General features: G+C 45.5%; 1 long non-coding RNA gene across 2 annotated transcripts in view; it reads left to right on the top strand.

Moving 5' to 3' along the window:
* The first annotated feature begins 1,139 nt into the window (after positions 1-1,139).
* Positions 1,140-16,947, top strand: part of LOC308597857 — a 30,064-nt gene continuing 14,256 nt past the window's right edge. For both annotated transcript variants that reach the window (XR_014013215.1, XR_014013216.1), the window contains exon 1: positions 1,140-1,831. This is a non-coding gene — a long non-coding RNA (uncharacterized lncRNA). The remainder of the gene's footprint in view (positions 1,832-16,947) is intronic.

Genomic DNA, 16,947 nt, shown 5'->3' with positions numbered 1-16,947 from the left:
GACAGTATGGATTCCTGGGCTTGCACATGCAACCTTTTGGAGACTGTAAGCATAAAATAGTACCGGGGCTGCATGTTCCTCAGAGCCCCTTCAAAAGAAATCTGGAGTTTGCAGTAGAACGAGCCTGTTCATACCCATATGAAAAAAGGTAGTAAGAGCCTACTTAGCATCATAGAATACAGAAATTGTCCATGGTTTTCGTTTGCAAAGGGAGTGGGGGGAAATGAGCCAGAACCAAACTTATGGTAAAGTATAATTTATTTCCCACATTTCCGCTCCCCCAGAGAACTCACACTTTAATGTGAAATTCAGTGGAGTTCTGCTACAGAATGTGCCTCAGCCACTGGAGGAAGCAGGTCTCTTGACCTGCAGAGCAGAACTTACACTTCACTTTCTAGTAGTTTGCAAGGAAATTAAATTCCCTAATCCAGTCCTACAGCAATGAATAAACACACTCCAAACTAGGTGGGACCAGACTAGAGGGAAGAACTGTGAACAGATTTTCCAATTTAAAAATAAATAAATGATAAATGCAGGCACTACCATCATTCAGAACAGGGTTATGATACCTTTTCCCATCACTCACAGTGTTGTGCTTTTACTTGAATTTCCCACTCCCTCAAAGCTGTTTTCGCTCTGAAGCAAACTATGCAAGATCTATACAAGAAAGAGGGGGATTTTCCCTGCCAGACTTGAAGATATATTTTGAAGCCGAGGCTTTCTGCTGGATTAAGGAATGGATTCAACTAGATAATGCTGATTTGTTAGATTTGGAAGGATTTGACAATTTATTTGGTTGGCACACATATTTATGGTATGACAAGATAACGGCCCATAAAGGTTTTAAAAATCATGTAATTAGAAAATCTTTATATAATGTTTGGATAAGATATAAAGATCTCTTAGAAAGAAAAACACCCAGGTGGCTTTCACCAATGGAAGCAAAGGCCCAGAAAAATTTAAATATGGAGAGTAAATGGTTGAAATATGCTGATTTATTGTTGGAAGATAACGAAGGATTTAAATTAAGATCATTTGACCAAATTAAAGATAAATTAGATGGTTGGTTACAACATTATCAAATTAATGAACTGTATAAGCTTGATAAGAAAAATGGTTTTGCAAGAAGTTGAGCAAACAAGAAAGTTTTATTTTGCAGAACAAAGTTGGAAAAATGTTACGGAAATTACGGGGGGGGGCACATCTTTAAAGTTGTTAAATGTTACAAATATTATGCATAAATGTATCCTTTTGACTTGACAGCTCAGTGAAGTTACCTAGCTTTAACAATCATATAAAATCAACTCCTTTGCCAATTTCCTCCATTCCAAAGCTATTTTCCTCTTGAAAAAGGACTCCAGGAAGTTCCCAGAGGTGACAATTGCTGAGCTGCTTGTTGGCCAAGGAAAGCCTAATCCCATCACCAGATTTGCCAAGGGATCCAAACATACCTGGGTCTTGCCCTGCCATGTCTGCTTATGCTAATCTTGTACCAAGGACTTGTCTGGACATGTCTGCCAGGGTTAAACTAGTTTAACCCCTCTCTCTCCTCCCCTTTTGTGACATGTCAGTGATGTAGCAATGATGTAGCAATGATGCTGTACGAACTGTATTCTGGGATATGGTGGGAAAGTTTTAAAAGTCCTTGTCACCCCATCCTCGCCATGCCCCCGGGACACACATCACATCCCCAGGACATGTGTCACACCCCTGGGACGCGCGCCAGCCACGCCCCCGCCTGCTCTCCACCCCCACTGCTCTTTGCCACTGCTCAGCCGGAAGCCATATGAACCCAGAAGGAGATCAGCAGGCCAGGGAGGCTAGTTTGTGGGTGAGTTTTGGTTATGCCAAGAGCTAAAAGGATACAGAGGCACTGAACCTTCTCTGTGAGCTGAATCCCCAAGCTATGGTCTGCAGTGGGGCCTTCCCTCGAAACCTAATGGGGAATCAAGATCCGTTGGGGTGTTAATGCTTTGAGCTCTTACATCATATGCTCAGAATGTATGTCTGTATAAGTAAAACCATATATGTATCCCAAAGACACCACAGTCTCTGCTGACCTTAACTCCAAGGCAGCTGAACCCTGGGTAAGCGTTGGAAATCCTGAAATCTCTCACTGCTCAGAAATTGGTGTGTGTGCAGCTATAGCTACAGATATAGTTGCAAATTGCAAGTTCTGAAAATGTTTTGCAGAACAGTTTTCTGTTCTTGCTTTGGGTAGAGACAGTTTTGCAATTAGTAGTTAACAGTTGTGTTTCTGAGAACTACTTTCTCAACTTTTTTGAGTTTCACAATTTTGCATCACAGTAGACAAATCTGGGCTAGATGGACTGATGGCATGATTCAGTACACAGTAGCTATTTACAATTTCCTCAAACTAAGCTTTGGGGAAGTTGGCTTGAGCTTTGGGTACCAGTGTGGGTGAATCTCCGCCTCTCCAGATGCTTTGTCTCTCGAGGAAAAAAGCCACTGGGGGTGATTTTGAGGGGACAAAATGACTGGAAAGGAAAGCGTCAAGCCATCTCTTCCCTATCCCCAAACTACCTTCACTCTGTCTGAAGCCATTCACAGCTGCCATGCGTAACATAAAAAGAGCCCACAGGAATGCAAAACATGTTGGGAAATAACTGGGGAATAACAATTAATCCTGAAGTCCCACTACAAAGGAAAAATGGCTGACTGCCTGAATTAAAAAAAAAAGTGTGCAGGGCTTGACTCACTCGTTAGCCAAAACAACCCCCAAGCAGAGTTTAAAACATATTTATGACATGTTTGCAAAGAATGAGAAATATGAATTGTGCCAGTATTAAGCATTTATAGTTCTCCCCTGCCTTTACTCCTCAGACTGAATAGACCACAACTTTAGTAAGTTTAAATGCTTTACTTACAATAATCACAGGTCTCACTCATCATTCAACACCACAGCAGCAGCAACACAGGCAAGGTACAAAAGTTAGCCTCAAACACGCGGTCTGAGTCTGGAGCCCCAGCTCAGTTTAGTAGCTGGATAGCTCAGCTGGTTAGAGGTTGCAGGTTTGATTCCCGTCTGGGACAGCTGCATATTGCTGCCTTGCAGGGGGTTGGACTAGATGATCCTCAGGGTCCCTTCCAACTCTATGATTCTACATGGTTCAAAGGGGAGAGTGAGGAGCAGGAAACAACCCTTATTTCCTCCCTCCCCAAAGGTGAGAGGTCATGGCCAGTCTGAGTCGGCTCTTACTGGCAATCATGCACAGCTATGATTGACTAGTTGTACCTCCCACAGAACATGCAAGAAGCCCAATACATTTTGTGGCCTGAGGAAAAGCAGCAAATACCATAATTTTCGCTCCAAAACACGCACTTTTTTGCTCCTAGAAAGTAAGGGAAAATGTCTGTGCGTGTTACAGAGCGAATGCACTCATGGCTGCCGTCAGTCAAGCAAAGCGGGAGCCGCTTGCAGGGCTTCTGTCCCGCTCTAGCTTTGCTTGCTTTACAGCCAGGAGGAGGGGGAGGAGCTGGGGAGGAGGGAGGGAAGAAGAGCCATGGCAGCAAAGCGGGCATCCGCTTACACAGGAGAAGGGACAGACGGGAGCCATAGCGAGCCGGAAAAAGCGCCGCGTAGCCAGCAACAGCTGCTGCAGCCTCAGCTAGCAAAGGTCCGTGCGCTCTCTAAACGGAGCAATGAGGCTCCAGAGGGACGGCAGGGCACAGGAGGGCTCTGAGCCACGAGCGCAGTGAAAACCAGTAAAAAAGTTTTTAAAAAGGCTGCTGGGGACAGGAGGGCACGGGATGAGGGAGAGGGGGAAATTACAATTCTCCCAGCGTCTCAGCTGATCCGCTGAGCAGGACTTGGGTTGCAGGGGATTCGCCATTAGCTGCATAAAGCAGCAAAGAGGGAGAGAAGGAGATGTCGGAAATCAAGCCTTTATCAGGAGAAACTGGCAACTCTCCCAGGCACCCGGCTTGGTCTCCTGTTGACCTCCCTGTCTGCTTTCCCGGCAAGATCCAGGCAGAGGTCGCGATAGGCGATCCTTCTCAGCGTGAGAAGAACACACCCCTCTTTCCTGCCCCCCCCCCGGGCAGGGGAAAGAGATAGATAGAAACGTATTTACATGCCTTTATTTCTGTCTTTGCAGCGTTACAGAAAACATGACTGCTCTCTTCAAACTCCAGCAGTCGAGAGAGAGCAAACACTTCCTCTCCGGCTCATATTACACTCTGAGCTAATTCCGGTGCCCTCTGCACTGTGAATTGACTGTCCCTCTGTTTCCCATGGAACAGTCCCAACATTCCCATTATGTTTTGTTTTCAAGCTACCAGCAGCTCGCGGCTGCATTGCTTCAATATCGTAACATACTCCCCCATATGAAGCAATGTGTGCTGCGAGCAAAGCGTGATCCAGAGAAGAAAACAAACAGTTGTTATACATATAACACTCCCCTGTTGTTTCAGTTCCACCCTTGGAACTACCCGCCACTGGTTTCCCCAGTGTACCTTTCTGGTTGTCTGACTTCCAAGGAATGAGTGCATCTGCATTACCTTGGCTAGGGAATGTAGTGTTACGCTTAGCAACTCCCTGTTGTGCCTTTGTCTCTGACTTAGACACAGCTTCAACCTGTCTTGAGTTGTCAACAATAGTAACACATGCAACAGCTGAGTTAGCAAACTCTTTTGAATACCTCTTGGGTGGTACACCCTTTGTAACTCTCTCGGACCTGCATATGAGGTGCTGATCCTCTCTGCTCACTGGTTCAGTCTCAGGACTTTTTGGAGAACCAGTTCCAATAGTAAACAGTGGTTCATCCTTCACCTGTGAAGGTCTAGCCATTGTGTGAGATTTCCTCTCAATGACTGTGTCAACTGAGCTCTTTGAGCTATCACTGTCACTCTCAGTACCACTGTAATCAATAAAATCATCATCATCATCTGAATTGTCTTCAGTGGGAAATGTGTGAACAATTACTCTCTCCTGTTCAGGAGCACTCTCTAGAAATTTCGTGAGAATCACCTGACCAGATTCAGACAAAATTACTCTGTAAAGACCCTTTTCATAACCCACAAAAATGTCTCTAGCATTCTTTACTCCACCTGGAGCTTCAGTCTTCACATGAGACCCAAAAACCTTAAAATGGGCAACAGAAGGTTTTCTATGGAGCAGCTTCTCAAAAGGAGAACTTCCCAAATCTTTTGAAACCTTTCTCATCCAACTGTAACAAAAACACATTAACGACTCCGCCCAATACTCATGTGGCAAATGTGAACTCAGCAATTGTGCCTTCATGCCATTTTGCAATTCTTTGTTCACTTGCACACAGATACTTCTGTTCCATGCTTCTGCAGAAACAGCAGTCTTGTGCCTTATCCCTTTCTTATCCAGGAAATCCTGAAAATCCTGTGAAAGAAAAACTGGCTTTTCATCTGTGAAAAGACAGTCAATGTTAGCATCATGAACATTATTAACCTTGTCACAAAACTCTTTAAACCTTTCTAAGGCTTCTTGTGGTTTCTGCAATATATATACCCACACATAATGAGAGAAATAATCCACACACACAAGATAATATCTTGCATTGCCTCTAGATGGTGCTAGAGGACCAATCACATCAGCATACACTCGCTGAAAAGCTTTGGTTACTTGCGTCGTCTTCTGGACATTTTTCTGGACATTTTCTTCATGCCTGCAAGAGAAATCAGATGCATTACAAGTTATGCAATCACTTTGATCAAAAGTCAACAAATACAGTCCATCTTTCTCTCCGGCAGAAAGATACAGCTCTCCATCTTTGAAGATTTTGCAGCTTTCTCTATCATAGGACAAAGTCAGTCCTTTCTTTGTGATCTGCAAAACACTCAGCAGATTGAACTTTAAATCAGGAACCAAATACACATTGTTAATAGTCAAGTTCAGACTCTCAAGATACACAGTTCCAAACCCGGTCGCTTTCAGCTTCTGTCCATTGGCCTGTTTCACAGTGAAGCTTTGCTTCTTAAACGTTGAAAACAGATCTCTGTGCGACGTCATGTGTTACGTGCATCCCGTGTCAAGAACAAAAGCGTTCTCCGTTGAAAATTCGGCTTTTGTTGACAGCAATGCTTTTGCAGGTTTCACCTGGGACTTGGTACGACTTTTGCCTGACACCTCAGGCTTTGCAGAGCTCCCCTTAGCTCCTTTCTGTTGACATGGCTTCTTACAATTCCGCTGAAGATGCCCAGTCTGTCCACAATTGAAACAACCGACAACATTCAAAGCAACAGCCTGTTCTTCACTAGCAATAGCAGTGGGGGTGTCAGAACTCCGAGTTTCTCTCCCCCTGTCTTTGACATCTATTGCAGCAAGGCGATCTTTCTCATTGAGAATCACGGCACAAATTCTCTCCGTCATAAGATCTGTGGCAGGTAGAGAACCAAGCTGACTTGCAACCGTTTTATAAGTCCGATTAAGGCTGTTAATAATCATGAAGCAGAATATCTCTTCCTATAGAGGGAAATTGCGTTCCGCCATCTGCTGGCGTAAGAATTTCATCTCTGTCAGATGCGCTTGTACATCTCCATCAGGCGCTAGCCTTAGATTGGTCAGCTTTTCAAAATGCAGCAACGCTGAAGAACCAGCATCTCTTTGATGTATTCTACGCAGCGTTTGCCAAATCTCACGCGTGTATTCCAAATCCTGAATATGCACGAGTTGATCATCTGAGATACACAGAATTATGGCCGTCCTGGCTCTCACATTCTGTGAATTCCAACCTGGCGTTGGTGCTGCAGGGATGGGGTTTTCAATCACCCCAAAAATCCTCTGATTCTGAAGCAGGGCTTTCATCTTTACAGACCGTGAGGAATAATTGTCATTAGTCAGTGGAGGTGGGTAAGGTAAGCCTCCCCCCTTCTTGGCATCCATTTTGAATCCAAGCCTCAGCTCTCACTCTCGAGCCTGTAAAATTCCAAGAGTCTATTGTCTGTTTACTGCCTCACTTGGCAGCTAAACACAGGCTGTTTTGAAAGTCCCTCCAAGAGCAGTGAGATAGCAGACAAAACAAATGCTGGAATTTCTACCAGTGCTTTTCCAGCCTCTTACAGTCCCAGCCCCTTTCTTTGTTGGCTAGTAACTTTCCACTTTACTGACGTTTCGTTGCTTAGCAACTGGCTTATCAAGACTCAGGAATGCGAAATATGTGGCTCTCTTTCAGTGCTGGTTTTTTATCCAAAAAGCAGCTTTTGTGAACCAGAGAAGAATCAATCTGCGTTCACTCTTTTAGCCCATAAAATCACCATACCTTGAGGGAATCCGTTGCTCAGCAAAAACACCTCCTCCGGTGCTCAGCCGTTGTGCTGGTCCCAGGAGGAAGGTTACAGTTATCGTAGTCCAAGTTCAGTCCTGAGTCACTAGCCTGGAAACAGTTCACGAGGAGTGAGGCGAGGTCCGAAGCAGGAGGTCAGGCGGGAACAGGAAGGCTGGAAGGTCAGAAGCAGGAAGCCGGGTGGGGAACAGGAACACTGGAAGGTCAGGTCTGGGTCCGGGTAGGAGCAGGTACTCAACAACAACGTTGCTTCCGCAACCTGGGGCCGGGCTGACTGGCCTTTATCTTCTCTGAGGCCAGGGGCGGTCTCGGCCCCCAGGAGACCCGTCTCTCCTGGCCTTAAGGCGAGCACTCCTCCTGGGAGAAACCAGTTCCCTTCGCCTCTCTGCCCTGAGCCTTTGCAGTTCAGGAAAGGCTGAAGGGTTACTGGGCCCAGGGGGAGACTCACCTGTAGGCACTGAGTCCTCAACCACCTCTGGAGCCAGAATGGATTCACCTGGTGCCTGCTGCTGAGGATCCGGCACAGGTGTAGGTGTCTCAGAATCAAGGCCCTGCCCCAGTTCAGCCGGCCCTGTAGGCGGGGACTCTTGTGCAGGCTGGGATTCCTCTAGTTCATCCTCTGAATTGGAATCCCAGGCCATCACAGCCGTCCTTGTAGCTTCCATCCGCCCGCTACCACATTCTTTCTTTATCTCCTTGCAGAGGATGAAGTACGATCCATCAACCTCTCTTGTTGCTTTCATGGATCAAAACCATCCTCTGCTACCAGATGTCGGAAATCAAGCCTTTATCAGGAGAAACTGGCAACTCTCCCAGGCACCCGGCTTGGTCTCCTGCTGACCTCCCTGTCTGCTTTCCCGGCAAGATCCAGGCAGAGGTCGCGATGGGCGATCCTTCTCAGCATGAGAAGAACACACCCCTCTTTCCTGCCCCCCCCCCGGGCAGGGGAAAGAGATAGACAGAAACGTATTTACATGCCTTTATTTCTGTCTTTGCAGCGTTACAGAAAACATGACTGCTCTCTTCAAACTCCAGCAGTCGAGAGAGAGCAAACACTTCCTCTCCGGCTCATATTACACTCTGAGCTAATTCCGGTGCCCTCTGCACTGTGAATTGACTGTCCCTCTGTTTCCCACGGAACAGTCCCAACATTCCCATTATGTTTTGTTTTCAAGCTACCAGCAGCTCGCGGCTGCATTGCTTCAATATCGTAACAGGAGCAAAGCGGGAGAGGAAAGGAGCTGTTTACACTGCTCTAAGTGGCTGCTGTCCGGTTGGCTCCTTTAAAGCAACAGTGGTCTTTCCCTCCCCCCTCCCCGCTCAGCTCGCCAAAAAGCTCCTTTTCCACACACCCCACGCGTGTTCCTTCTCCCCTTAAACCCCTCTTCTGCATTATTAGCAGCATCCTTCTCCACACACCCCACACGTGCTCCTTGTCCCTTGAATGCTTTTCCTTCCCTCCCCACTTAAAACGTGGTTACAAAGCACGGATCCACATGGATCCTCAGGATTTTTGCACTGGGTCACCCCAAGTTCACCATCAGATCATATAGCATGTCCATGGCTACAGCGTGCACCAAAAAACACACATGCACCCACTGTTTCATTTAGAATAGTTTTTTCTTGTTTTCCTCCTCTAAAAACTACGTGCGTGTTATGGTCAGGTGCGTGTTATAGAGCGAAAAATACGGTACTCTGCTGTCTGCCATAAAGCTTGTGAAGTGGATCTGCCCTACCCAGTCAGCAGGCTGGGGCAGGGGACAGCTGGGTACACTCAGACAACGAAGTTGTCCCACCAGAGGCCCACCAGGGACCGGTTGCTTTTTTGTTTGAGTTTATAACTTTATTCTAAGAAGACTCCCATTGCAGACCTCAAGCAAGCTCTGCATGGGCTTGCCAGGGAGGTACTTCTGAGCAAAGTAATTTGACCAGCCTTGGGCACTAGCACGTACCTGAGGGTGTCATTTGCCCCTCCACACCAGACCGCAAGACATCTGGGCCCAGCCCTGACAGGACCAGGGGCAGGGAGACCCCTCACCAACAGCTGCAATCCCTGTCCCTTCCCTGCAGAGCTGTGTTTAAAAACAGGAGAGGGCAGAGAGATCAAATGCAAGCCCACATTTTAAAAGAAAGCAAAAAGCAGAGGGTCAACATTAGGAGCATGAATTTCCATCATTCGCTAATCAGATACAACTTCTTTGCAATGATTCATTTTGGCAAGAGACAACACACATAATCAATTGTTAAAAGTTGTTCTGCGACATCAGCTTATTATCACCATAGCAACAATCAAACTACATGTGTATTTTTGATATGACTTAACTTGTAATTAAGGAAGGGCTCTTGCAAAGCACACAGCAACCCACTTCCTTCTTAACAACTTTATTGTAAAGTAAAAATTCTGTAAGGTAAAAATTTTGTTAACTCAGTCTGTGCTTAAGAAGTTTGTCCTGGGCAGGACTCTGTAGTTGCACGGAGAGGTGGGAGGAGTAAAAGGAAAAAAGAAAAAATATATATGCTGAGGGGAATGTGACTGGGTGTTATAAGCACAGGTCACCTTAAGTGTCCGTTGGGTCCATTTCCTATGGATATAAAAGGCTGCATTTGAGAGGAGGCAGCAGAACACCACGGGGGGTCAGCAGGGGTACGACAGCCAGCACCATTTCAAAGCCAGTCATGTATGACATTCTGTGGCTGGGGGGCATCAGAATTATACTGCATTATTGGTAAAAGTTCAAGAAATTTGGTTGCACTGTCAAACATTGGTCAAATTAGCTGAAATCAGGGGGCAGAGTCCTTTCCTCAGTATTAGACAGCATGAAGTGTTTCATATATTAGCACCAACTTGAAAACGGTCAATTATCTGGTGGATTGTGAAGATGTTTTTAAAACACAAATGTCAAAAATCTACTTTGATGGACTTGAGATATATTTCCCAATGAAAGAACCACAGAAATATATGCAACCCGTCTCCCTAAATAAATAAATAAATAAAAACAGCTTGTAAAAGTTGCCTGTTGGAAGCATCTGTGAACTCAACCAACTTTGAAAATTAAGCCATAAGAATCTCAACCAGCTACACATGGATACTCAGCAATTATATTATGAGGGAGCTGACAAGTTAAAACAAGTCACTGCTGCAAATGAAGCTGGTATTGTTAAAGGGGTTAATCCTTTGCAGGAGTTTTATAGAAATTTGTACAGTTTAACTTTTCTACTGTGGGAACCAAAAACAAACCCCTGTGTTTCAATAAGAACCAATCACAACAATACAAACACAACACGTAGGCTAAAAGTTAGTGGAGAATATATAATAGAATAATGATATCATTCAAATTATAGGAATAAGCCAATCAAAGCTCATATGTGCAATATAACAGAGTAGTAGAGTGGACCGTCAAGCCGTGTGTTCAAAACAGATGTCTAAGGACAGTCTCACAATAGTCTCTCAAAAGTTTCAACAGAAGACGTCTCAAAAGTTTCAAAAGCAAAGTCATACCTCATGTTGCGTCCGCTTCAGGTTACGTGTTTTCGTGTTTTGTCCCACGGCAACCCGGAAGTACCGAAATGGGTTACTTCCAGGTTTCACCGCTCACGCATGCGCAGACATGGCACTTTGGCTTGCGTCGGTTCCGTGTTATGGACGGGCCTCCAGAACAGATCCTGTCCATAACATGAGGTTCCACTGTAAAGTCTCTCAATAGCCTTTCAAAAGTTTCAACGGAAGACGTCTCAAAAGCCTCAAAAGTACAGTGTCTCCGGAATGATACTACTGTTTTGTAATAGACTTCACCAGCTGGAAATAAGATATAAGGCATACAACTATTTTGTTATCATTCATTGGTTGTATGCCTTGTATCTTATTTCCAGCTGATGAAGACTGTTCTCCACTAACTATTAGCCTACGTGTTGTGTTTCCTACTGTGGGAAACATGAAATGGACCAACTAAGGGCATTTTACTGATGGGATTTATATACAGTACCGCCTTTCTGCCAAGGTGGTTTACAATTTAAGCACTTAAACAAATATATTATATTAAACGAAGACTGGCAGAGTCCTCTCATGCCAGCTGGCCTGGAAACCCTTGCTCCTGCCTTCATCCATTAAAATATAGTTTATGTATCTGAGTAAATAGTGTTCATTGTTGTCATATTTACTGATTGTGAGTAGATAGTATAAACAGCACCACTTTGAGTGTAATTCCTCAGATCCATTATCAGCATAGATCTACATTTCTCTGTGTGTAGCTTCTAAGAAGTATAGACTGGGCTGGAAAGAATGTACCGTATTTTTCGTTCTATAAGACGCACTTTTTCCCCTTCAAAAATGAAGGGGAAATGTGTGTGCGTCCTATGGAGCGAAGACGCCATAGCCCCGCGACCCTCTCCCGGCTGGAGAGGTGACGCACAGCTATGGCAGGAACCTCTACAGCCCCGTGTCACCTCTCCAGCCGGGAGAGTGCGCGCGGGGGGCTAAAGCAGCCCCCGCGACCCTCTCCCGGCTGGAGAGGTGACACGCGGCTATTGACGCTCCTGCCATAGCCGCGCATCACCTCTCCAGCCGGGAGAGCGCGCGCGGGGCTAAAGCAGCCCCCCGCGACTCTCTCCCAGCTGGAGAGGTGACGCGCGGCTATGGCAGGAGCCTCTCCGCTGCGCCTTTCCGCTGCTCCCTGACCTGCTCTTTGGGGCTGGTGGTGGGCTTCCCCCCGCCAGCCCCAAAGAGCAGGTCGAAAGGAGCCTGAAGCCTGGAGAACGAGAGGGGGCAGTGCACACCGACCCCTCTCGCTCTCTAGGCTTCCAAGGTAGCCGCCTGAACGCACCTTAAACAGCACCTTGTTTTAGAGCGGGAAAACAAGAGGGGGAAAGTTCTCCCCCTCTCTGTGCAGCGCCTCCTGCCGCTTCACTGAAGGGGCGCTGGGCAGAGAGGGGGAGATTTTTTTTTCTTGTTCTCCCCCCTCTAAAACAAAGTGCGTCCTATTGTCCGGTGCGTCCTATGGTGCGAAAAATACGGTAGATTGCTTAGTTTGTTCAAGGGTGTGTGGCTTCTAATCTCAGGTAGATTTTGAGTTCAGATTGTCTGAATGTATTGTTCCTGTCATTTAGGCTGCTGTCCCTAAACAATCCCTGGAGAGTAAACTCCATTGAACACAATGAGATTTACTTCTGAGTAAACATTCAGCTAGATTGTGAAGATTTATTTGTGTGCTATCCAGATGTTCGGTGTGCTCTGAGAAATATGTTGAGTCTATTCAGACTCAAAGCCGCACACTGTACCCATCAAGCAGATGGAGAAGGGGCCAATGCAGGTTTGAGAGATTCAAGCCGGAAGGTCCTGAGGGGTAGCTGGGGTGGCCTGTTGCAACAAAAATGACAATTGTGTGGCACCTTCAACACTAACAAGTGGATTATTACAGCATAAGCTTTCGTAAATTAAAATGCACTTTGACGCTTCATGAAGTGTTATCTGAAGTTGTCAGGCATATATCTACATGGGGCTGTAAGGGGGAGAATGATGAGGAGTGACCACAGAAAAACATCCTGCCAAAGACTTATCTAATCCAGCCTTGTGGTCTCACAGTAGCCAACCAGATGCCTATGAGAAGTCACCAGGAGGACCTGAGTACAGCAGCACACTCCCAGAGAGTAACGCCAGATGGAAATGAAAAGCAAAAAATACAGAATTCGACAATTACATAAATGCCCCGAAGCATTAAATGCCCATTAACAAAGCAGAGTGGGTGAAAATGCAAACATCTGGCATTGGTAAGTCAAAGAACATCCCAAGCAACACCATGTGTTTCTGAGACAACTTCCTGGGCCTGATCCAGTAAATCTTACTTAGGAATTAGTCAAGAGAAGCATCCTGTAGACAGATCATGGACATGTGCTAAATCCCTGATAACCTGCCAGTGCATAAACACCCTCACTGAGTGCATGTGTCAATAGATGCCAAGAAAGGAGAGAACAGAAAGGCCGAGATGTGGCATAAACAAAAATAGACATATGGCAAGAGGTGGTTATGACAAGCATGTAGGTGTCATATAAAAAGCACCCATTCTGCAAGTCAAAAGACTTTGCCATAAGACTTAGTCATCTATTATTTTCCAGCTCTTTAAAACACACACTTTATTTAAACACATTTTAAAAAGCCCACGTAGGTTGGTATCCAACTAATTCATGAAATCAGCGCAATGATTTTTTGCTTGTGCAAAGAACTTCCCAGCACACTCCCTATGTGTGCCCCACACCTTCGCCTAATATGCTCTGGAGGGTAGGGGTGAACCAGAGCAAGTTTTGGAGTGGCAAAGGTGTAAGAAAGGAGAGAAGGTCCATAGCACAAACAGAAATCCTTGTGCTAATGGAACAAGTTAGCTGGACACAGTCTATAATTTATTGAAGGCAGAATTTTTCCATGAAAGCAACATAACATTCGTATAAGGATAAGGGAACTTAAAACCCAAAACAAAACAGCAATGTTTTTATGGCAGGAAATCACAACTAAATATAAAACTAAATCAGAGTTAGTGATCTATCGCTGAAAGGCAAAGTTCTTGACATTGTTGATCCAGTTAAAACGGTGTTTTCCTCTTCATGCATTAATTTCCTAAGAATTCTACCACACAACAAGTTTGTAACCATGAAAATACATGGTCCAAAAGCTAAGGTCCAGGTGCATGCAGAGTTGTGAACATTATAACCATAACCTGTATATTTAAAAGGAAATGACAAATGACCGTTAAAATGAACAATTGAAAATTACAGAAATATGTATGTGTTCACCCACAAATAAGAATTCATGCCAGGGGAAAGTATTGATGCTGGAGCTTAAAGATGACACCACTTGCTAGTTTGCAATAGCTGAAGAGGAAACTCTTTGAGGACATGGTTTGCACAAGCATGACACAGCAGCTAAAAATAGAGGACAAGGGCCAAACTAGACATGACATGGCAGACCATGCACAGGATCTCCTACAGGTTTGTTTTTCTAAATGTTAGCAGCAGTCTTGGGGGAGGAGTGATTCAAGTCAGACTCATGTCCTAAAGATATTTTATCCTTTTCTTGAAATACATTATAAAACAGGGAAGCAAAAAAGAACAAAGAACTCCAGATCCTAAAAATATAGATTATTGTAGGCCCAACAATACATATGTTTAGCAATAATTCTCATAATAACAGTATAATTATGTGAATAACAGTATAATTATGTGAATAATTCTTATGTACAAGGAGATACATAGTTATAGTTACAGGTAGGTAGCCGTGTTGGTCTGTTGTCTTTGTCCATGGAGTTTTCTTGGCAGGGATACTGGAGTGGCTTGCCAGTGAGAAAGCTAGAAAGTTCCAGAAAGACATCTACTTCTGCTTCATTGACCATGCCTTTGACTGTGTCGACCACAGCAAACTATGGCAAGTTCTTAAAGAAATGGGAGTGCCTGATCACCTCATCTGTCTCCTGAGAAATCTCTATGTGGTACAAGAAGCTACAGTTATAACTGGGTATGGAATAACTGATCGGTTCAAAATTGGGAAAGAAGTATGACAAGGCTGTATATTGTCTCCCTGCTTATTTAACTTATATGCAGAATTCATCATGCGAAAGGCTGGGCTGGATGAATCCCAAGCCGGAATTAAGATTGCCGGAAGAAATATCAACCACCTCAGATATGCAGATGACACAACCTTGATGGCAGAAAGTGAGGAGGAATTAAAGAACCTTTTAATGAGGGTGAAAGAGGAGAGGGCAAAATATGGTCTGAAGCTCAACATCAAAAAAACGAAGATCATGGCCACTGGGCCCATCACCTCCTGGCAAATAGAAGGGGAAGAAGTGGAGGCAGTGAGAGATTTTACTTTCTTGGGCTCCATGATCACTGCAGATGGTGACAGCAGTCACGAAATTAAAAGACACCTGCTCCTTGGGAGAAAGGCGATGGCAAACCTAGACAGCATCTTAAAAAGCAGAGACATCACCTTGCCAACAAAGGTCCATATAGTTAAAGCTATGGTTTTCCCAGTAGTGATGTATGGAAGTGAGAGCTGGACCATAAAGAAGGCTGATCGCCGAAGAATTGATGCTTTGAATTATGGTGCTGGAGGAGACTCTTGAGAGTCCCATGGACTGCAAGAAGATCAAACCTATCCATTCTTAAGGAAATCAGCCCTGAGTGCTCACTAGAAGGACAGATCCTGAAGCCGAGGCTCCAATACTTTGGCCACCTCATGAGAAGAGAAAACTCCCTGGAAAAGACCCTGATGTTAGGAAAGATTGAGGGCACAAGGAGAAGGGGACGACAGAGGACGCGATGGTTGGACAGTGTTCTTGAACCTACGAACATGAGTTTGACCAAACTGTGGGAGGCAGTGGAAGACAAGATTGCCTGGTGTGCTCTGGTTCACGAGGTCATGAAGAGTCGGATATGACTAAACAACTAAACAACAACAACAAAGCCGTGTTGGTCTGCCATAGTCGAAACAAAATAAAAAAATTCCTTCCAGTAGGACCTTAGAGACCAACTAAGTTAGTTATTGGTATGAGCTTTCGTCTGCATGCACACTTCTTCAGATACACTGAAACAGAAGTCACCAGACCCTTATATACAGTGAGAGGGTGGGGAGAGGTATTACTCAGAAGGGTGGTGATTGGCTGTGTCAGTATTCTCAGCCGCAGTCAGAGGTAACTGGCCTCACTCCAGGCAATCGGCTGAGATCCTTGTTGACCTTCCCGTCTGCGTCTGCCAGCAGGATACAGGCAAGGTCACAAATCAGCGATCCTCCTCAAACGTGAGAAGAACACACCCTCCTCCCTCCTCCCTGCTTTCCCCCAGGGAGGGGAAAAGAGACAGACAGGAGTCTATTTACATGTCTTTATTCCTGTCATTCCAGGAGTACAGAGAAATGTGTCTGCACTCTCCAGACTCCAGCAGTAGAGTCACACCTCCACCCACGGACGCGGACTTATAAAAAATATTGGGGGGGCCCAGGAAAGCTCATGAATAATAAATAAGCTCATGAATATGCAAATAAAGTGGCGCCGCCTCCTCGTGAGCGAATAGGGGAGAGCATGCTGCGCCTATTAATCAGCTCCGGAGCGGAAATTGGGTGGAGCTTTTGCTCGGGAGGGAGGGCAGGAGGCATGCAGCCCGATCCTGTGCATTTTGGGCTGGGGGAGGGGCGGCGATGGCGCTCTGCTGGAGGGGCGCCGGAGATTATTGGGGGGCGGAGCCCCCCAAACGAATTTTTGAGGGGGCTCGGGCCCCCTCAAGCCCCATGGAGTCGGCGCCTATGCCTCCACCCCTGTACTTCCAGTACAGGTCAGATGACACTCTGAGCTAACATCCGGTGCTCAGTACAGAGAATAGACTGCCCCTTTTTCCCAATAGTACAGTTCCAGACATCAACATCCTGTTTTGCATTCCAGACACCTGCAGCTGGCTTTCGCATTGCTGCTTTTTCCTGACAGGCTGGTAGGTGTGGTTAAACTTGACTACTGTTAACGACTGCAACTGGTCTTACAGGAAAAAGCAAGGGGTGAGATAGCTAAAAATAGCTTTATCATGTATAATGAGATAAGAATCCAATGTCTCTATTCAGACAAGATCTCTCCATGGTTTTAAGTTTGGTAATGTGCTGGTCCCGGGGGGGGGGGGTTACCGTGCGGCGTGTTCTGAG

Source organism: Podarcis bocagei, assembly GCF_964188305.1.
Source record: "Podarcis bocagei genome assembly, chromosome: 11".
Classification (NCBI taxonomy): Eukaryota; Metazoa; Chordata; class Lepidosauria; order Squamata; family Lacertidae; genus Podarcis; species Podarcis bocagei.
The sequence above is the reverse complement of the archived record's forward strand: the minus strand, read 5'-3'. Positions and strand labels throughout refer to the sequence as shown.